The sequence below is a fragment of the Taudactylus pleione genome, unplaced genomic scaffold, assembly GCF_031769625.1.
Source record: "Taudactylus pleione unplaced genomic scaffold, aTauple2 ptg000282l, whole genome shotgun sequence".
Classification (NCBI taxonomy): Eukaryota; Metazoa; Chordata; class Amphibia; order Anura; family Myobatrachidae; genus Taudactylus; species Taudactylus pleione.
The window spans coordinates 13,123,614-13,146,149 of record NW_028284684.1 but is presented as its reverse complement, the minus strand read 5'-3'; the positions used below and the strand labels follow the sequence as shown (position 1 = coordinate 13,146,149).

General features: G+C 39.3%; 10 non-coding genes across 10 annotated transcripts; all 10 read right to left on the bottom strand.

The window, feature by feature from the left end:
• Positions 1 to 445: 445 nt before the first annotated feature.
• On the bottom strand, positions 446 to 517 carry TRNAD-GUC (transfer RNA aspartic acid (anticodon GUC)). Its single transcript has one exon. It is a non-coding gene; the product is annotated as a tRNA-Asp (tRNA).
• A 1,942-nt stretch (positions 518 to 2,459) lies between these two features.
• Positions 2,460 to 2,531, bottom strand: TRNAD-GUC (transfer RNA aspartic acid (anticodon GUC)). The gene has a single exon. It is a non-coding gene; the product is annotated as a tRNA-Asp (tRNA).
• A 3,956-nt stretch (positions 2,532 to 6,487) lies between these two features.
• Positions 6,488 to 6,559, bottom strand: TRNAD-GUC (transfer RNA aspartic acid (anticodon GUC)). Its single transcript has one exon. It is a non-coding gene; the product is annotated as a tRNA-Asp (tRNA).
• Positions 6,560 to 8,503: 1,944 nt separating this feature from the next.
• On the bottom strand, positions 8,504 to 8,575 carry TRNAD-GUC (transfer RNA aspartic acid (anticodon GUC)). The gene has a single exon. It is a non-coding gene; the product is annotated as a tRNA-Asp (tRNA).
• Positions 8,576 to 10,517: 1,942 nt separating this feature from the next.
• Positions 10,518 to 10,589, bottom strand: TRNAD-GUC (transfer RNA aspartic acid (anticodon GUC)). The gene has a single exon. It is a non-coding gene; the product is annotated as a tRNA-Asp (tRNA).
• A 1,942-nt stretch (positions 10,590 to 12,531) lies between these two features.
• TRNAD-GUC (transfer RNA aspartic acid (anticodon GUC)) lies at positions 12,532 to 12,603 on the bottom strand. Its single transcript has one exon. It is a non-coding gene; the product is annotated as a tRNA-Asp (tRNA).
• A 1,942-nt stretch (positions 12,604 to 14,545) lies between these two features.
• Positions 14,546 to 14,617, bottom strand: TRNAD-GUC (transfer RNA aspartic acid (anticodon GUC)). The gene has a single exon. It is a non-coding gene; the product is annotated as a tRNA-Asp (tRNA).
• A 1,942-nt stretch (positions 14,618 to 16,559) lies between these two features.
• TRNAD-GUC (transfer RNA aspartic acid (anticodon GUC)) lies at positions 16,560 to 16,631 on the bottom strand. The gene has a single exon. It is a non-coding gene; the product is annotated as a tRNA-Asp (tRNA).
• Positions 16,632 to 18,573: 1,942 nt separating this feature from the next.
• Positions 18,574 to 18,645, bottom strand: TRNAD-GUC (transfer RNA aspartic acid (anticodon GUC)). Its single transcript has one exon. It is a non-coding gene; the product is annotated as a tRNA-Asp (tRNA).
• A 1,942-nt stretch (positions 18,646 to 20,587) lies between these two features.
• TRNAD-GUC (transfer RNA aspartic acid (anticodon GUC)) lies at positions 20,588 to 20,659 on the bottom strand. Its single transcript has one exon. It is a non-coding gene; the product is annotated as a tRNA-Asp (tRNA).
• Between the last annotated feature and the right edge of the window lie 1,877 nt (positions 20,660 to 22,536).

Below are 22,536 nucleotides of genomic sequence, written 5' to 3'. Positions count from 1 at the left end.
TTCTTGAGAATGGGGCCCAACAATGTGGTCTTTCAATGCTAGAAATGTCAAAATAATTCTGAATGTTGTAGTTTGATGTCCTAGAAAATGTGTGCAGTTTTCATTCCAAAAAGTGGCATACACCAATATGCCAACCTCCTTGCCTATATTTTATTTCTACATATAAAAATGTAAGTATGTATAAACCTTCCCAAAATACCAAACCATTCTGATTTATTCCATAGCCACCTAACGCCAACAAATGGTAATAGAAGTATATCATTACAGTTGGTACATTTTGTTTTCTCTATCTGCTCTTCCATTTGTATGGATCTATGAGGGTTTCCTTTAAGTACACATCTCAATATATTATAGTTTGGGTTGTTATTTATGCATGCCATAACATTTGTATTATTATTTTTCCACTGTGTCTGAAATGGAATATTGGAGAAATAAAAGTTGTAGCCTCCCCGTCGGGGAATTGAACCCCGGTCTCCCGCGTGACAAGCGGGGATACTCACCACTATACTAACGAGGATCAGCTGTGTGCTGTGATTTCTGGTCCAGTCCAGAAAAGTGATGTTCAACTAAGAGTTGTTATAATTTCCTTGGGTAATGAAAATGATTGAAATCATTTATACATCAATTTGTTAGTGTACTCTTTCACCATATATCAGATCCATGTCGATTCTTCTGCATCATGAGCTAGGTCAAATGCTTATAAAAATTGCCCCAGCTATCATTTTCTTACTCTACCCATGTCCGATAATCCCTGGACTGAGATGTTCTAGGATGTTACTGTTGATTTGCCAGTGTTTATAGGTATTTCTATGAATTGATTTATGGTTGACCATTTCTGATGCTTGATTGTATATTTAGTAATTCAAGATCCTTTAAAAAGCTCAAATGAATTTAGCAAAACCCATTACCCCTTATCAACTTTTTTCTAATTAGAATTTGCTTAGAAATCCTTGAATGGCTAAAAGACTATTATGCTAGAGACCAATGGTAGCTCTGCATGAGGAATATTAAACTAAAAATCTCTTCTGCTAAATTATGCCCAAATTATGTGAATGCTATAAAAATTGATAATTTATTCTATTATTCAGCTACTGTTTCCAACTTAATTAAAAAAAAAATATATATGTATATATTCACTCTTCTTTTAAGGCACCAATAAATATCTATGCATTTTCTGGATATTCTATACCATACAATTTTAATACATGGGAATCCTGAATATAAAGTCCAATAAATGCTGGATTTGCCATGTTGTACATGTTCTAAGCAATATCTTTTAGATTATAGCTGATATAGGGCCTGATTCAGAGCCGCTTGCTGCTAGTGAGTGCTTGCTCAGAACAAGGGCGGTTTTTTATGTTTTGTATTTGTTTTTTTCTTTCATCAGGCCGCTCGCTAAGCTGTGGGTGACCTCCCACAGCTTTTGCGAGTGGCCTGGAGCCCATCGCGATTATCGTGACCATCAGGCTTGCAAGGAGACCCTGTGGAAGGGTCTGAGCTCTCACAAGCCCGAGTAAACTTCCTGCTCTAATAGAACAGGAAGTCCACTACTGACATCACTAGTGATGTCAGTAGGGCCACCCACAAACACCAGGCGTTCCTAAGGGAATGCCTGCATTTGTGCAGCCACCCCCCCCTCCCCGCATACAAAACGCGGTGAATTATCAATCAACATTGACAGCCGCTCCATCTTGTAGCTAGACCCATATCGATGGAGCAGCCGTCGCTGGACGGATCTTGCGCATGCACACGCCGGAGGCGGCGCATGGGTAGTGGGGGACCGTCGAACCACTTACGAGTGTTGTGCGCTTGCGAGTGTGTCTGAATCATGCCCATAGTCCTTAGGAAAATTTTTGGGTGCTTGCCAAAGACATGTAAATGAAGTGCTTGTTAAAAAATAAAATCCATTCTACTAACCATTGCAAAATGGAATTTGGGTCTTGAGGACCCACCTCATGGAGTTGGGCTTAGACAGCACAAGAAAATTGCTTGAGAAGTTACTTGACCTATACTGTTCTTGAGAATGGGGCCCAACAATGTGGTCTTTCAATGCTAGAAATGTCAAAATAATTCTGAATGTTGTAGTTTGATGTCCTAGAAAATGTGTGCAGTTTTCATTCCAAAAAGTGGCATACACCAATATGCCAACCTCCTTGCCTATATTTTATTTCTACATATAAAAATGTAAGTATGTATAAACCTTCCCAAAATACCAAACCATTCTGATTTATTCCATAGCCACCTAACGCCAACAAATGGTAATAGAAGTATATCATTACAGTTGGTACATTTTGTTTTCTCTATCTGCTATTCCATTTGTATGGATCTATGAGGGTTTCCTTTAAGTACACATCTCAATATATTATAGTTTGGGTTGTTATTTATGCATGCCATAACATTTGTATTATTATTTTTCCACTGTGTCTGAAATGGAATATTGGAGAAATAAAAGTTATAGCCTCCCCGTTGGGGAATTGAACCCCGGTCTCCCGCGTGACAGGCGGGGATACTCACCACTATACTAACGAGGATCGGCTGTGTGCTGTGATTTCTGGTCCAGTCCAGAAAAGTGATGTTCAACTAAGAGTTGTTATAATTTCCTTGGGTAATGAAAATGATTGAAATCATTTATACATCAATTTGTTAGTGTACTCTTTCACCATATATCAGATCCATGTCGATTCTTCTGCATCATGAGCTAGGTCAAATGCTTATAAAAATTGCCCCAGCTATCATTTTCTTACTCTACCCATGTCCGATAATCCCTGGACTGAGATGTTCTAGGATGTTACTGTTGATTTGCCAGTGTTTATAGGTATTTCTATGAATTGATTTATGGTTGACCATTTCTGATGCTTGATTGTATATTTAGTAATTCAAGATCCTTTAAAAAGCTCAAATGAATTTAGCAAAACCCATTACCCCTTATCAACTTTTTTCTAATTAGAATTTGCTTAGAAATCCTTGAATGGCTAAAAGACTATTATGCTAGAGACCAATGGTAGCTCTGCATGAGGAATATTAAACTCCAAATCTCTTCTGCTAAATTATGCCCAAATTATGTGAATGCTATAAAAATTGATAATTTATTCTATTATTCAGCTACTGTTTCCAACTTAATTAAAAAATATATATATATGTATATATTCACTCTTCTTTTAAGGCACCAATAAATATCTATGCATTTTCTGGATATTCTATACCATACAATTTTAATACATGGGAATCCTGAATATAAAGTCCAATAAATGCTGGATTTGCCATGTTGTACATGTTCTAAGCAATATCTTTTAGATTATAGCTGATATAGGGCCTGATTCAGAGCCGCTTGCTGCTAGTGAGTGCTTGCTCAGAACAAGGGCGGTTTTTTATGTTATGTATTTGTTTTTTTCTTTCATCAGGCCGCTCGCTAAGCTGTGGGTGACCTCCCACAGCTTTTGCGAGTGGCCTGGAGCCCATCGCGATTATCGTGACCATCAGGCTTGCGAGGAGACCCTGTGGAAGGGTCTGAGCTCTCACAAGCCCGAGTAAACTTCCTGCTCTAATAGAACAGGAAGTCCACTACTGACATCACTAGTGATGTCAGTAGGGCCACCCACAAACACCAGGCGTTCCTAAGGGAATGCCTGCATTTGTGCAGCCACCCCCCCCTCCCCGCATACAAAACGCGGTGAATTATCAATCAACATTGACAGCCGCTCCGTCTTGTAGCTAGACCCATATCGATGGAGCAGCCGTCGCTGGACGGATCTTGCGCATGCACACGCCGGAGGCGGCGCATGGGTAGTGGGGGACCGTCGAACCACTTACGAGTGTTGTGCGCTTGCGAGTGTGTCTGAATCATGCCCATAGTCCTTAGGAAAATTTTTGGGTGCTTGCCAAAGACATGTAAATGAAGTGCTTGTTAAAAAATAAAATCCATTCTACTAACCATTGCAAAATGGAATTTGGGTCTTGAGGACCCACCTCATGGAGTTGGGCTTAGACAGCACAAGAAAATTGCTTGAGAAGTTACTTGACCTATACTGTTCTTGAGAATGGGGCCCAACAATGTGGTCTTTCAATGCTAGAAATGTCAAAATAATTCTGAATGTTGTAGTTTGATGTCCTAGAAAATGTGTGCAGTTTTCATTCCAAAAAGTGGCATACACCAATATGCCAACCTCCTTGCCTATATTTTATTTCTACATATAAAAATGTAAGTATGTATAAACCTTCCCAAAATACCAAACCATTCTGATTTATTCCATAGCCACCTAACGCCAACAAATGGTAATAGAAGTATATCATTACAGTTGGTACATTTTGTTTTCTCTATCTGCTATTCCATTTGTATGGATCTATGAGGGTTTCCTTTAAGTACACATCTCAATATATTATAGTTTGGGTTGTTATTTATGCATGCCATAACATTTGTATTATTATTTTTCCACTGTGTCTGAAATGGAATATTGGAGAAATAAAAGTTATAGCCTCCCCGTCGGGGAATTGAACTCCGGTCTCCCGCGTGACAGGCGGGGATACTCACCACTATACTAATGAGGATCGGCTGTGTGCTGTGATTTCTGGTCCAGTCCAGAAAAGTGATGTTCAACTAAGAGTTGTTATAATTTCCTTGGGTAATGAAAATGATTGAAATCATTTATACATCAATTTGTTAGTGTACTCTTTCACCATATATCAGATCCATGTCGATTCTTCTGCATCATGAGCTAGGTCAAATGCTTATAGAATTTGCCCCAGCTATCATTTTCTTACTCTACCCATGTCCGATAATCCCTGGACTGAGATGTTCTAGGATTTTACTGTTGATTTGCCAGTGTTTATAGGTATTTCTATGAATTGATTTATGGTTGACCATTTCTGATGCTTGATTGTATATTTAGTAATTCAAGATCCTTTAAAAAGCTCAAATGAATTTAGCAAAACCCATTACCCCTTATCAACTTTTTTCTAATTAGAATTTGCTTAGAAATCCTTGAATGGCTAAAAGACTATTATGCTAGAGACCAATGGTAGCTCTGCATGAGGAATATTAAACTCCAAATCTCTTCTGCTAAATTATGCCCAAATTATGTGAATGCTATAAAAATTGATAATTTATTCTATTATTCAGCTACTGTTTCCAACTTAATTAAAAAAAATATATATATGTATATATTCACTCTTCTTTTAAGGCACCAATAAATATCTATGCATTTTCTGGATATTCTATACCATACAATTTTAATACATGGGAATCCTGAATATAAAGTCCAATAAATGCTGGATTTGCCATGTTGTACATGTTCTAAGCAATATCTTTTAGATTATAGCTGATATAGGGCCTGATTCAGAGCCGCTTGCTGCTAGTGAGTGCTTGCTCAGAACAAGGGCGTTTTTTTATGTTTTGTATTTGTTTTTTTCTTTCATCAGGCCGCTCGCTAAGCTGTGGGTGACCTCCCACAGCTTTTGCGAGTGGCCTGGAGCCCATCGCGATTATCGTGACCATCAGGCTTGCGTGGAGACCCTGTGGAAGGGTCTGAGCTCTCACAAGCCCGAGTAAACTTCCTGCTCTAATAGAACAGGAAGTCCACTACTGACATCACTAGTGATGTCAGTAGGGCCACCCACAAACACCAGGCATTCCTAAGGGAATGCCTGCATTTGTGCAGCCACCCCCCCCTCCCCGCATACAAAACGCGGTGAATTATCAATCAACATTGACAGCCGCTCCGTCTTGTAGCTAGACCCATATCGATGGAGCAGCCGTCGCTGGACGGATCTTGCGCATGCACAAGCCGGAGGCGGCGCATGGGTAGTGGGGGACCGTCGAACCACTTACGAGTGTTGTGCGCTTGCGAGTGTGTCTGAATCATGCCCATAGTCCTTAGGAAAATTTTTGGGTGCTTGCCAAAGACATGTAAATGAAGTGCTTGTTAAAAAATAAAATCCATTCTACTAACCATTGCAAAATGGAATTTGGGTCTTGAGGACCCACCTCATGGAGTTGGGCTTAGACAGCACAAGAAAATTGCTTGAGAAGTTACTTGACCTATACTGTTCTTGAGAATGGGGCCCAACAATGTGGTCTTTCAATGCTAGAAATGTCAAAATAATTCTGAATGTTGTAGTTTGATGTCCTAGAAAATGTGTGCAGTTTTCATTCCAAAAAGTGGCATACACCAATATGCCAACCTCCTTGCCTATATTTTATTTCTACATATAAAAATGTAAGTATGTATAAACCTTCCCAAAATACCAAACCATTCTGATTTATTCCATAGCCACCTAACGCCAACAAATGGTAATAGAAGTATATCATTACAGTTGGTACATTTTGTTTTCTCTATCTGCTCTTCCATTTGTATGGATCTATGAGGGTTTCCTTTAAGTACACATCTCAATATATTATAGTTTGGGTTGTTATTTATGCATGCCATAACATTTGTATTATTATTTTTCCACTGTGTCTGAAATGGAATATTGGAGAAATAAAAGTTGTAGCCTCCCCGTCGGGGAATTGAACCCCGGTCTCCCGCGTGACAGGCGGGGATACTCACCACTATACTAACGAGGATCAGCTGTGTGCTGTGATTTCTGGTCCAGTCCAGAAAAGTGATGTTCAACTAAGAGTTGTTATAATTTCCTTGGGTAATGAAAATGATTGAAATCATTTATACATCAATTTGTTAGTGTACTCTTTCACCATATATCAGATCCATGTCGATTCTTCTGCATCATGAGCTAGGTCAAATGCTTATAAAAATTGCCCCAGCTATCATTTTCTTACTCTACCCATGTCCGATAATCCCTGGACTGAGATGTTCTAGGATGTTACTGTTGATTTGCCAGTGTTTATAGGTATTTCTATGAATTGATTTATGGTTGACCATTTCTGATGCTTGATTGTATATTTAGTAATTCAAGATCCTTTAAAAAGCTCAAATGAATTTAGCAAAACCCATTACCCCTTATCAACTTTTTTCTAATTAGAATTTGCTTAGAAATCCTTGAATGGCTAAAAGACTATTATGCTAGAGACCAATGGTAGCTCTGCATGAGGAATATTAAACTAAAAATCTCTTCTGCTAAATTATGCCCAAATTATGTGAATGCTATAAAAATTGATAATTTATTCTATTATTCAGCTACTGTTTCCAACTTAATTAAAAAAAAAATATATATATGTATATATTCACTCTTCTTTTAAGGCACCAATAAATATCTATGCATTTTCTGGATATTCTATACCATACAATTTTAATACATGGGAATCCTGAATATAAAGTCCAATAAATGCTGGATTTGCCATGTTGTACATGTTCTAAGCAATATCTTTTAGATTATAGCTGATATAGGGCCTGATTCAGAGCCGCTTGCTGCTAGTGAGTGCTTGCTCAGAACAAGGGCGGTTTTTTATGTTTTGTATTTGTTTTTTTCTTTCATCAGGCCGCTCGCTAAGCTGTGGGTGACCTCCCACAGCTTTTGCGAGTGGCCTGGAGCCCATCGCGATTATCGTGACCATCAGGCTTGCGAGGAGACCCTGTGGAAGGGTCTGAGCTCTCACAAGCCCGAGTAAACTTCCTGCTCTAATAGAACAGGAAGTCCACTACTGACATCACTAGTGATGTCAGTAGGGCCACCCACAAACACCAGGCGTTCCTAAGGGAATGCCTGCATTTGTGCAGCCACCCCCCCCTCCCCGCATACAAAACGCGGTGAATTATCAATCAACATTGACAGCCGCTCCGTCTTGTAGCTAGACCCATATCGATGGAGCAGCCGTCGCTGGACGGATCTTGCGCATGCACACGCCGGAGGCGGCGCATGGGTAGTGGGGGACCGTCGAACCACTTACGAGTGTTGTGCGCTTGCGAGTGTGTCTGAATCATGCCCATAGTCCTTAGGAAAATTTTTGGGTGCTTGCCAAAGACATGTAAATGAAGTGCTTGTTAAAAAATAAAATCCATTCTACTAACCATTGCAAAATGGAATTTGGGTCTTGAGGACCCACCTCATGGAGTTGGGCTTAGACAGCACAAGAAAATTGCTTGAGAAGTTACTTGACCTATACTGTTCTTGAGAATGGGGCCCAACAATGTGGTCTTTCAATGCTAGAAATGTCAAAATAATTCTGAATGTTGTAGTTTGATGTCCTAGAAAATGTGTGCAGTTTTCATTCCAAAAAGTGGCATACACCAATATGCCAACCTCCTTGCCTATATTTTATTTCTACATATAAAAATGTAAGTATGTATAAACCTTCCCAAAATACCAAACCATTCTGATTTATTCCATAGCCACCTAACGCCAACAAATGGTAATAGAAGTATATCATTACAGTTGGTACATTTTGTTTTCTCTATCTGCTATTCCATTTGTATGGATCTATGAGGGTTTCCTTTAAGTACACATCTCAATATATTATAGTTTGGGTTGTTATTTATGCATGCCATAACATTTGTATTATTATTTTTCCACTGTGTCTGAAATGGAATATTGGAGAAATAAAAGTTATAGCCTCCCCGTTGGGGAATTGAACCCCGGTCTCCCGCGTGACAGGCGGGGATACTCACCACTATACTAACGAGGATCGGCTGTGTGCTGTGATTTCTGGTCCAGTCCAGAAAACTGATGTTCAACTAAGAGTTGTTATAATTTCCTTGGGTAATGAAAATGATTGAAATCATTTATACATCAATTTGTTAGTGTACTCTTTCACCATATATCAGATCCATGTCGATTCTTCTGCATCATGAGCTAGGTCAAATGCTTATAAAAATTGCCCCAGCTATCATTTTCTTACTCTACCCATGTCCGATAATCCCTGGACTGAGATGTTCTAGGATGTTACTGTTGATTTGCCAGTGTTTATAGGTATTTCTATGAATTGATTTATGGTTGACCATTTCTGATGCTTGATTGTATATTTAGTAATTCAAGATCCTTTAAAAAGCTCAAATGAATTTAGCAAAACCCATTACCCCTTATCAACTTTTTTCTAATTAGAATTTGCTTAGAAATCCTTGAATGGCTAAAAGACTATTATGCTAGAGACCAATGGTAGCTCTGCATGAGGAATATTAAACTCCAAATCTCTTCTGCTAAATTATGCCCAAATTATGTGAATGCTATAAAAATTGATAATTTATTCTATTATTCAGCTACTGTTTCCAACTTAATTAAAAAATATATATATATGTATATATTCACTCTTCTTTTAAGGCACCAATAAATATCTATGCATTTTCTGGATATTCTATACCATACAATTTTAATACATGGGAATCCTGAATATAAAGTCCAATAAATGCTGGATTTGCCATGTTGTACATGTTCTAAGCAATATCTTTTAGATTATAGCTGATATAGGGCCTGATTCAGAGCCGCTTGCTGCTAGTGAGTGCTTGCTCAGAACAAGGGCGGTTTTTTATGTTATGTATTTGTTTTTTTCTTTCATCAGGCCGCTCGCTAAGCTGTGGGTGACCTCCCACAGCTTTTGCGAGTGGCCTGGAGCCCATCGCGATTATCGTGACCATCAGGCTTGCGAGGAGACCCTGTGGAAGGGTCTGAGCTCTCACAAGCCCGAGTAAACTTCCTGCTCTAATAGAACAGGAAGTCCACTACTGACATCACTAGTGATGTCAGTAGGGCCACCCACAAACACCAGGCGTTCCTAAGGGAATGCCTGCATTTGTGCAGCCACCCCCCCCTCCCCGCATACAAAACGCGGTGAATTATCAATCAACATTGACAGCCGCTCCGTCTTGTAGCTAGACCCATATCGATGGAGCAGCCGTCGCTGGACGGATCTTGCGCATGCACATGCCGGAGGCGGCGCATGGGTAGTGGGGGACCGTTGAACCACTTACGAGTGTTGTGCGCTTGCGAGTGTGTCTGAATCATGCCCATAGTCCTTAGGAAAATTTTTGGGTGCTTGCCAAAGACATGTAAATGAAGTGCTTGTTAAAAAATAAAATCCATTCTACTAACCATTGCAAAATGGAATTTGGGTCTTGAGGACCCACCTCATGGAGTTGGGCTTAGACAGCACAAGAAAATTGCTTGAGAAGTTACTTGACCTATACTGTTCTTGAGAATGGGGCCCAACAATGTGGTCTTTCAATGCTAGAAATGTCAAAATAATTCTGAATGTTGTAGTTTGATGTCCTAGAAAATGTGTGCAGTTTTCATTCCAAAAAGTGGCATACACCAATATGCCAACCTCCTTGCCTATATTTTATTTCTACATATAAAAATGTAAGTATGTATAAACCTTCCCAAAATACCAAACCATTCTGATTTATTCCATAGCCACCTAATGCCAACAAATGGTAATAGAAGTATATCATTACAGTTGGTACATTTTGTTTTCTCTATCTGCTCTTCCATTTGTATGGATCTATGAGGGTTTCCTTTAAGTACACATCTCAATATATTATAGTTTGGGTTGTTATTTATGCATGCCATAACATTTGTATTATTATTTTTCCACTGTGTCTGAAATGGAATATTGGAGAAATAAAAGTTGTAGCCTCCCCGTCGGGGAATTGAACCCCGGTCTCCCGCGTGACAGGCGGGGATACTCACCACTATACTAACGAGGATCAGCTGTGTGCTGTGATTTCTGGTCCAGTCCAGAAAAGTGATGTTCAACTAAGAGTTGTTATAATTTCCTTGGGTAATGAAAATGATTGAAATCATTTATACATCAATTTGTTAGTGTACTCTTTCACCATATATCAGATCCATGTCGATTCTTCTGCATCATGAGCTAGGTCAAATGCTTATAAAAATTGCCCCAGCTATCATTTTCTTACTCTACCCATGTCCGATAATCCCTGGACTGAGATGTTCTAGGATGTTACTGTTGATTTGCCAGTGTTTATAGGTATTTCTATGAATTGATTTATGGTTGACCATTTCTGATGCTTGATTGTATATTTAGTAATTCAAGATCCTTTAAAAAGCTCAAATGAATTTAGCAAAACCCATTACCCCTTATCAACTTTTTTCTAATTAGAATTTGCTTAGAAATCCTTGAATGGCTAAAAGACTATTATGCTAGAGACCAATGGTAGCTCTGCATGAGGAATATTAAACTCCAAATCTCTTCTGCTAAATTATGCCCAAATTATGTGAATGCTATAAAAATTGATAATTTATTCTATTATTCAGCTACTGTTTCCAACTTAATTAAAAAAAAAATATATATGTATATATTCACTCTTCTTTTAAGGCACCAATAAATATCTATGCATTTTCTGGATATTCTATACCATACAATTTTAATACATGGGAATCCTGAATATAAAGTCCAATAAATGCTGGATTTGCCATGTTGTACATGTTCTAAGCAATATCTTTTAGATTATAGCTGATATAGGGCCTGATTCAGAGCCGCTTGCTGCTAGTGAGTGCTTGCTCAGAACAAGGGCGGTTTTTTATGTTTTGTATTTGTTTTTTTCTTTCATCAGGCCGCTCGCTAAGCTGTGGGTGACCTCCCACAGCTTTTGCGAGTGGCCTGGAGCCCATCGCGATTATCGTGACCATCAGGCTTGCGAGGAGACCCTGTGGAAGGGTCTGAGCTCTCACAAGCCCGAGTAAACTTCCTGCTCTAATAGAACAGGAAGTCCACTACTGACATCACTAGTGATGTCAGTAGGGCCACCCACAAACACCAGGCGTTCCTAAGGGAATGCCTGCATTTGTGCAGCCACCCCCCCCTCCCCGCATACAAAACGCGGTGAATTATCAATCAACATTGACAGCCGCTCCATCTTGTAGTTAGACCCATATCGATGGAGCAGCCGTCGCTGGACGGATCTTGCGCATGCACACGCCGGAGGTGGCGCATGGGTAGTGGGGGACCGTCGAACCACTTACGAGTGTTGTGTGCTTGCGAGTGTGTCTGAATCATGCCCATAGTCCTTAGGAAAATTTTTGGGTGCTTGCCAAAGACATGTAAATGAAGTGCTTGTTAAAAAATAAAATCCATTCTACTAACCATTGCAAAATGGAATTTGGGTCTTGAGGACCCACCTCATGGAGTTGGGCTTAGACAGCACAAGAAAATTGCTTGAGAAGTTACTTGACCTATACTGTTCTTGAGAATGGGGCCCAACAATGTGGTCTTTCAATGCTAGAAATGTCAAAATAATTCTGAATGTTGTAGTTTGATGTCCTAGAAAATGTGTGCAGTTTTCATTCCAAAAAGTGGCATACACCAATATGCCAACCTCCTTGCCTATATTTTATTTCTACATATAAAAATGTAAGTATGTATAAACCTTCCCAAAATACCAAACCATTCTGATTTATTCCATAGCCACCTAACGCCAACAAATGGTAATAGAAGTATATCATTACAGTTGGTACATTTTGTTTTCTCTATCTGCTATTCCATTTGTATGGATCTATGAGGGTTTCCTTTAAGTACACATCTCAATATATTATAGTTTGGGTTGTTATTTATGCATGCCATAACATTTGTATTATTATTTTTCCACTGTGTCTGAAATGGAATATTGGAGAAATAAAAGTTATAGCCTCCCCGTCGGGGAATTGAACCCCGGTCTCCCGCGTGACAGGCGGGGATACTCACCACTATACTAATGAGGATCGGCTGTGTGCTGTGATTTCTGGTCCAGTCCAGAAAAGTGATGTTCAACTAAGAGTTGTTATAATTTCCTTGGGTAATGAAAATGATTGAAATCATTTATACATCAATTTGTTAGTGTACTCTTTCACCATATATCAGATCCATGTCGATTCTTCTGCATCATGAGCTAGGTCAAATGCTTATAGAAATTGCCCCAGCTATCATTTTCTTACTCTACCCATGTCCGATAATCCCTGGACTGAGATGTTCTAGGATGTTACTGTTGATTTGCCAGTGTTTATAGGTATTTCTATGAATTGATTTATGGTTGACCATTTCTGATGCTTGATTGTATATTTAGTAATTCAAGATCCTTTAAAAAGCTCAAATGAATTTAGCAAAACCCATTACCCCTTATCAACTTTTTTCTAATTAGAATTTGCTTAGAAATCCTTGAATGGCTAAAAGACTATTATGCTAGAGACCAATGGTAGCTCTGCATGAGGAATATTAAACTCCAAATCTCTTCTGCTAAATTATGCCCAAATTATGTGAATGCTATAAAAATTGATAATTTATTCTATTATTCAGCTACTGTTTCCAACTTAATTAAAAAATATATATATATGTATATATTCACTCTTCTTTTAAGGCACCAATAAATATCTATGCATTTTCTGGATATTCTATACCATACAATTTTAATACATGGGAATCCTGAATATAAAGTCCAATAAATGCTGGATTTGCCATGTTGTACATGTTCTAAGCAATATCTTTTAGATTATAGCTGATATAGGGCCTGATTCAGAGCCGCTTGCTGCTAGTGAGTGCTTGCTCAGAACAAGGGCGGTTTTTTATGTTATGTATTTGTTTTTTTCTTTCATCAGGCCGCTCGCTAAGCTGTGGGTGACCTCCCACAGCTTTTGCGAGTGGCCTGGAGCCCATCGCGATTATCGTGACCATCAGGCTTGCGAGGAGACCCTGTGGAAGGGTCTGAGCTCTCACAAGCCCGAGTAAACTTCCTGCTCTAATAGAACAGGAAGTCCACTACTGACATCACTAGTGATGTCAGTAGGGCCACCCACAAACACCAGGCGTTCCTAAGGGAATGCCTGCATTTGTGCAGCCACCCCCCCCTCCCCGCATACAAAACGCGGTGAATTATCAATCAACATTGACAGCCGCTCCGTCTTGTAGCTAGACCCATATCGATGGAGCAGCCGTCGCTGGACGGATCTTGCGCATGCACACGCCGGAGGCGGCGCATGGGTAGTGGGGGACCGTCGAACCACTTACGAGTGTTGTGCGCTTGCGAGTGTGTCTGAATCATGCCCATAGTCCTTAGGAAAATTTTTGGGTGCTTGCCAAAGACATGTAAATGAAGTGCTTGTTAAAAAATAAAATCCATTCTACTAACCATTGCAAAATGGAATTTGGGTCTTGAGGACCCACCTCATGGAGTTGGGCTTAGACAGCACAAGAAAATTGCTTGAGAAGTTACTTGACCTATACTGTTCTTGAGAATGGGGCCCAACAATGTGGTCTTTCAATGCTAGAAATGTCAAAATAATTCTGAATGTTGTAGTTTGATGTCCTAGAAAATGTGTGCAGTTTTCATTCCAAAAAGTGGCATACACCAATATGCCAACCTCCTTGCCTATATTTTATTTCTACATATAAAAATGTAAGTATGTATAAACCTTCCCAAAATACCAAACCATTCTGATTTATTCCATAGCCACCTAACGCCAACAAATGGTAATAGAAGTATATCATTACAGTTGGTACATTTTGTTTTCTCTATCTGCTATTCCATTTGTATGGATCTATGAGGGTTTCCTTTAAGTACACATCTCAATATATTATAGTTTGGGTTGTTATTTATGCATGCCATAACATTTGTATTATTATTTTTCCACTGTGTCTGAAATGGAATATTGGAGAAATAAAAGTTATAGCCTCCCCGTTGGGGAATTGAACCCCGGTCTCCCGCGTGACAGGCGGGGATACTCACCACTATACTAACGAGGATCAGCTGTGTGCTGTGATTTCTGGTCCAGTCCAGAAAAGTGATGTTCAACTAAGAGTTGTTATAATTTCCTTGGGTAATGAAAATGATTGAAATCATTTATACATCAATTTGTTAGTGTACTCTTTCACCATATATCAGATCCATGTCGATTCTTCTGCATCATGAGCTAGGTCAAACGCTTATAAAAATTGCCCCAGCTATCATTTTCTTACTCTACCCATGTCCGATAATCCCTGGACTGAGTTGTTCTAGGATGTTACTGTTGATTTGCCAGTGTTTATAGGTATTTCTATGAATTGATTTATGGTTGACCATTTCTGATGCTTGATTGTATATTTAGTAATTCAAGATCCTTTAAAAAGCTCAAATGAATTTAGCAAAACCCATTACCCCTTATCAACTTTTTTCTAATTAGAATTTGCTTAGAAATCCTTGAATGGCTAAAAGACTATTATGCTAGAGACCAATGGTAGCTCTGCATGAGGAATATTAAACTCCAAATCTCTTCTGCTAAATTATGCCCAAATTATGTGAATGCTATAAAAATTGATAATTTATTCTATTATTCAGCTACTGTTTCCAACTTAATTAAAAAATATATATATATGTATATATTCACTCTTCTTTTAAGGCACCAATAAATATCTATGCATTTTCTGGATATTCTATACCATACAATTTTAATACATGGGAATCCTGAATATAAAGTCCAATAAATGCTGGATTTGCCATGTTGTACATGTTCTAAGCAATATCTTTTAGATTATAGCTGATATAGGGCCTGATTCAGAGCCGCTTGCTGCTAGTGAGTGCTTGCTCAGAACAAGGGCGGTTTTTTATGTTTTGTATTTGTTTTTTTCTTTCATCAGGCCGCTCGCTAAGCTGTGGGTGACCTCCCACAGCTTTTGCGAGTGGCCTGGAGCCCATCGCGATTATCGTGACCATCAGGCTTGCGAGGAGACCCTGTGGAAGGGTCTGAGCTCTCACAAGCCCGAGTAAACTTCCTGCTCTAATAGAACAGGAAGTCCACTACTGACATCACTAGTGATGTCAGTAGGGCCACCCACAAACACCAGGCGTTCCTAAGGGAATGCCTGCATTTGTGCAGCCACCCCCCCCTCCCCGCATACAAAACGCGGTGAATTATCAATCAACATTGACAGCCGCTCCATCTTGTAGTTAGACCCATATCGATGGAGCAGCCGTCGCTGGACGGATCTTGCGCATGCACACGCCGGAGGTGGCGCATGGGTAGTGGGGGACCGTCGAACCACTTACGAGTGTTGTGCGCTTGCGAGTGTGTCTGAATCATGCCCATAGTCCTTAGGAAAATTTTTGGGTGCTTGCCAAAGACATGTAAATGAAGTGCTTGTTAAAAAATAAAATCCATTCTACTAACCATTGCAAAATGGAATTTGGGTCTTGAGGACCCACCTCATGGAGTTGGGCTTAGACAGCACAAGAAAATTGCTTGAGAAGTTACTTGACCTATACTGTTCTTGAGAATGGGGCCCAACAATGTGGTCTTTCAATGCTAGAAATGTCAAAATAATTCTGAATGTTGTAGTTTGATGTCCTAGAAAATGTGTGCAGTTTTCATTCCAAAAAGTGGCATACACCAATATGCCAACCTCCTTGCCTATATTTTATTTCTACATATAAAAATGTAAGTATGTATAAACCTTCCCAAAATACCAAACCATTCTGATTTATTCCATAGCCACCTAACGCCAACAAATGGTAATAGAAGTATATCATTACAGTTGGTACATTTTGTTTTCTCTATCTGCTATTCCATTTGTATGGATCTATGAGGGTTTCCTTTAAGTACACATCTCAATATATTATAGTTTGGGTTGTTATTTATGCATGCCATAACATTTGTATTATTATTTTTCCACTGTGTCTGAAATGGAATATTGGAGAAATAAAAGTTATAGCCTCCCCGTCGGGGAATTGAACCCCGGTCTCCCGCGTGACAGGCAGGGATACTCACCACTATACTAACGAGGATCGGCTGTGTGCTGTGATTTCTGGTCCAGTCCAGAAAAGTGATGTTCAACTAAGAGTTGTTATAATTTCCTTGGGTAATGAAAATGATTGAAATCATTTATACATCAATTTGTTAGTGTACTCTTTCACCATATATCAGATCCATGTCGATTCTTCTGCATCATGAGCTAGGTCAAATGCTTATAGAAATTGCCCCAGCTATCATTTTCTTACTCTACCCATGTCCGATAATCCCTGGACTGAGATGTTCTAGGATGTTACTGTTGATTTGCCAGTGTTTATAGGTATTTCTATGAATTGATTTATGGTTGACCATTTCTGATGCTTGATTGTATATTTAGTAATTCAAGATCCTTTAAAAAGCTCAAATGAATTTAGCAAAACCCATTACCCCTTATCAACTTTTTTCTAATTAGAATTTGCTTAGAAATCCTTGAATGGCTAAAAGACTATTATGCTAGAGACCAATGGTAGCTCTGCATGAGGAATATTAAACTCCAAATCTCTTCTGCTAAATTATGCCCAAATTATGTGAATGCTATAAAAATTGATAATTTATTCTATTATTCAGCTACTGTTTCCAACTTAATTTTAAAATATATATATATGTATATATTCACTCTTCTTTTAAGGCACCAATAAATATCTATGCATTTTCTGGATATTCTATACCATACAATTTTAATACATGGGAATCCTGAATATAAAGTCCAATAAATGCTGGATTTGCCATGTTGTACATGTTCTAAGCAATATCTTTTAGATTATAGCTGATATAGGGCCTGATTCAGAGCCGCTTGCTGCTAGTGAGTGCTTGCTCAGAACAAGGGCGGTTTTTTATGTTTTGTATTTGTTTTTTTCTTTCATCAGGCCGCTCGCTAAGCTGTGGGTGACCTCCCACAGCTTTTGCGAGTGGCCTGGAGCCCATCGCGATTATCGTGACCATCAGGCTTGCGAGGAGACCCTGTGGAAGGGTCTGAGCTCTCACAAGCCCGAGTAAACTTCCTGCTCTAATAGAACAGGAAGTCCACTACTGACATCACTAGTGATGTCAGTAGGGCCACCCACAAACACCAGGCGTTCCTAAGGGAATGCCTGCATTTGTGCAGCCACCCCCCCCTCCCCGCATACAAAACGCGGTGAATTATCAATCAACATTGACAGCCGCTCCATCTTGTAGTTAGACCCATATCGATGGAGCAGCCGTCGCTGGACGGATCTTGCGCATGCACACGCCGGAGGTGGCGCATGGGTAGTGGGGGACCGTCGAACCACTTACGAGTGTTGTGCGCTTGCGAGTGTGTCTGAATCATGCCCATAGTCCTTAGGAAAATTTTTGGGTGCTTGCCAAAGACATGTAAATGAAGTGCTTGTTAAAAAATAAAATCCATTCTACTAACCATTGCAAAATGGAATTTGGGTCTTGAGGACCCACCTCATGGAGTTGGGCTTAGACAGCACAAGAAAATTGCTTGAGAAGTTACTTGACCTATACTGTTCTTGAGAATGGGGCCCAACAATGTGGTCTTTCAATGCTAGAAATGTCAAAATAATTCTGAATGTTGTAGTTTGATGTCCTAGAAAATGTGTGCAGTTTTCATTCCAAAAAGTGGCATACACCAATATGCCAACCTCCTTGCCTATATTTTATTTCTACATATAAAAATGTAAGTATGTATAAACCTTCCCAAAATACCAAACCATTCTGATTTATTCCATAGCCACCTAACGCCAACAAATGGTAATAGAAGTATATCATTACAGTTGGTACATTTTGTTTTCTCTATCTGCTATTCCATTTGTATGGATCTATGAGGGTTTCCTTTAAGTACACATCTCAATATATTATAGTTTGGGTTGTTATTTATGCATGCCATAACATTTGTATTATTATTTTTCCACTGTGTCTGAAATGGAATATTGGAGAAATAAAAGTTATAGCCTCCCCGTCGGGGAATTGAACCCCGGTCTCCCGCGTGACAGGCAGGGATACTCACCACTATACTAACGAGGATTGGCTGTGTGCTGTGATTTCTGGTCCAGTCCAGAAAAGTGATGTTCAACTAAGAGTTGTTATAATTTCCTTGGGTAATGAAAATGATTGAAATCATTTATACATCAATTTGTTAGTGTACTCTTTCACCATATATCAGATCCATGTCGATTCTTCTGCATCATGAGCTAGGTCAAATGCTTATAGAAATTGCCCCAGCTATCATTTTCTTACTCTACCCATGTCCGATAATCCCTGGACTGAGATGTTCTAGGATGTTACTGTTGATTTGCCAGTGTTTATAGGTATTTCTATGAATTGATTTATGGTTGACCATTTCTGATGCTTGATTGTATATTTAGTAATTCAAGATCCTTTAAAAAGCTCAAATGAATTTAGCAAAACCCATTACCCCTTATCAACTTTTTTCTAATTAGAATTTGCTTAGAAATCCTTGAATGGCTAAAAGACTATTATGCTAGAGACCAATGGTAGCTCTGCATGAGGAATATTAAACTCCAAATCTCTTCTGCTAAATTATGCCCAAATTATGTGAATGCTATAAAAATTGATAATTTATTCTATTATTCAGCTACTGTTTCCAACTTAATTTTAAAATATATATATATGTATATATTCACTCTTCTTTTAAGGCACCAATAAATATCTATGCATTTTCTGGATATTCTATACCATACAATTTTAATACATGGGAATCCTGAATATAAAGTCCAATAAATGCTGGATTTGCCATGTTGTACATGTTCTAAGCAATATCTTTTAGATTATAGCTGATATAGGGCCTGATTCAGAGCCGCTTGCTGCTAGTGAGTGCTTGCTCAGAACAAGGGCGGTTTTTTATGTTTTGTATTTGTTTTTTTCTTTCATCAGGCCGCTCGCTAAGCTGTGGGTGACCTCCCACAGCTTTTGCGAGTGGCCTGGAGCCCATCGCGATTATCGTGACCATCAGGCTTGCGAGGAGACCCTGTGGAAGGGTCTGAGCTCTCACAAGCCCGAGTAAACTTCCTGCTCTAATAGAACAGGAAGTCCACTACTGACATCACTAGTGATGTCAGTAGGGCCACCCACAAACACCAGGCGTTCCTAAGGGAATGCCTGCATTTGTGCAGCCACCCCCCCCTCCCCGCATACAAAACGCGGTGAATTATCAATCAACATTGACAGCCGCTCCATCTTGTAGTTAGACCCATATCGATGGAGCAGCCGTCGCTGGACGGATCTTGCGCATGCACACGCCGGAGGTGGCGCATGGGTAGTGGGGGACCGTCGAACCACTTACGAGTGTTGTGCGCTTGCGAGTGTGTCTGAATCATGCCCATAGTCCTTAGGAAAATTTTTGGGTGCTTGCCAAAGACATGTAAATGAAGTGCTTGTTAAAAAATAAAATCCATTCTACTAACCATTGCAAAATGGAATTTGGGTCTTGAGGACCCACCTCATGGAGTTGGGCTTAGACAGCACAAGAAAATTGCTTGAGAAGTTACTTGACCTATACTGTTCTTGAGAATGGGGCCCAACAATGTGGTCTTTCAATGCTAGAAATGTCAAAATAATTCTGAATGTTGTAGTTTGATGTCCTAGAAAATGTGTGCAGTTTTCATTCCAAAAAGTGGCATACACCAATATGCCAACCTCCTTGCCTATATTTTATTTCTACATATAAAAATGTAAGTATGTATAAACCTTCCCAAAATACCAAACCATTCTGATTTATTCCATAGCCACCTAACGCCAACAAATGGTAATAGAAGTATATCATTACAGTTGGTACATTTTGTTTTCTCTATCTGCTATTCCATTTGTATGGATCTATGAGGGTTTCCTTTAAGTACACATCTCAATATATTATAGTTTGGGTTGTTATTTATGCATGCCATAACATTTGTATTATTATTTTTCCACTGTGTCTGAAATGGAATATTGGAGAAATAAAAGTTATAGCCTCCCCGTCGGGGAATTGAACCCCGGTCTCCCGCGTGACAGGCAGGCATACTCACCACTATACTAACAAGGATCGGCTGTGTGCTGTGATTTCTGGTCCAGTCCAGAAAAGTGATGTTCAACTAAGAGTTGTTATAATTTCCTTGGGTAATGAAAATGATTGAAATCATTTATACATCAATTTGTTAGTGTACTCTTTCACCATATATCAGATCCATGTCGATTCTTCTGCATCATGAGCTAGGTCAAATGCTTATAGAAATTGCCCCAGCTATCATTTTCTTACTCTACCCATGTCCGATAATCCCTGGACTGAGATGTTCTAGGATGTTACTGTTGATTTGCCAGTGTTTATAGGTATTTCTATGAATTGATTTATGGTTGACCATTTCTGATGCTTGATTGTATATTTAGTAATTCAAGATCCTTTAAAAAGCTCAAATGAATTTAGCAAAACCCATTACCCCTTATCAACTTTTTTCTAATTAGAATTTGCTTAGAAATCCTTGAATGGCTAAAAGACTATTATGCTAGAGACCAATGGTAGCTCTGCATGAGGAATATTAAACTCCAAATCTCTTCTGCTAAATTATGCCCAAATTATGTGAATGCTATAAAAATTGATAATTTATTCTATTATTCAGCTACTGTTTCCAACTTAATTAAAAAATATATATATATGTATATATTCACTCTTCTTTTAAGGCACCAATAAATATCTATGCATTTTCTGGATATTCTATACCATACAATTTTAATACATGGGAATCCTGAATATAAAGTCCAATAAATGCTGGATTTGCCATGTTGTACATGTTCTAAGCAATATCTTTTAGATTATAGCTGATATAGGGCCTGATTCAGAGCCGCTTGCTGCTAGTGAGTGCTTGCTCAGAACAAGGGCGGTTTTTTATGTTATGTATTTGTTTTTTTCTTTCATCAGGCCGCTCGCTAAGCTGTGGGTGACCTCCCACAGCTTTTGCGAGTGGCCTGGAGCCCATCGCGATTATCGTGACCATCAGGCTTGCGAGGAGACCCTGTGGAAGGGTCTGAGCTCTCACAAGCCCGAGTAAACTTCCTGCTCTAATAGAACAGGAAGTCCACTACTGACATCACTAGTGATGTCAGTAGGGCCACCCACAAACACCAGGCGTTCCTAAGGGAATGCCTGCATTTGTGCAGCCACCCCCCCCTCCCCGCATACAAAACGCGGTGAATTATCAATCAACATTGACAGCCGCTCCGTCTTGTAGCTAGACCCATATCGATGGAGCAGCCGTCGCTGGACGGATCTTGCGCATGCACACGCCGGAGGCGGCGCATGGGTAGTGGGGGACCGTCGAACCACTTACGAGTGTTGTGCGCTTTAGAGTGTGTCTGAATCATGCCCATAGTCCTTAGGAAAATTTTTGGGTGCTTGCCAAAGACATGTAAATGAAGTGCTTGTTAAAAAATAAAATCCATTCTACTAACCATTGCAAAATGGAATTTGGGTCTTGAGGACCCACCTCATGGAGTTGGGCTTAGACAGCACAAGAAAATTGCTTGAGAAGTTACTTGACCTATACTGTTCTTGAGAATGGGGCCCAACAATGTGGTCTTTCAATGCTAGAAATGTCAAAATAATTCTGAATGTTGTAGTTTGATGTCCTAGAAAATGTGTGCAGTTTTCATTCCAAAAAGTGGCATACACCAATATGCCAACCTCCTTGCCTATATTTTATTTCTACATATAAAAATGTAAGTATGTATAAACCTTCCCAAAATACCAAACCATTCTGATTTATTCCATAGCCACCTAACGCCAACAAATGGTAATAGAAGTATATCATTACAGTTGGTACATTTTGTTTTCTCTATCTGCTATTCCATTTGTATGGATCTAGGAGGGTTTCCTTTAAGTACACATCTCAATATATTATAGTTTGGGTTGTTATTTATGCATGCCAT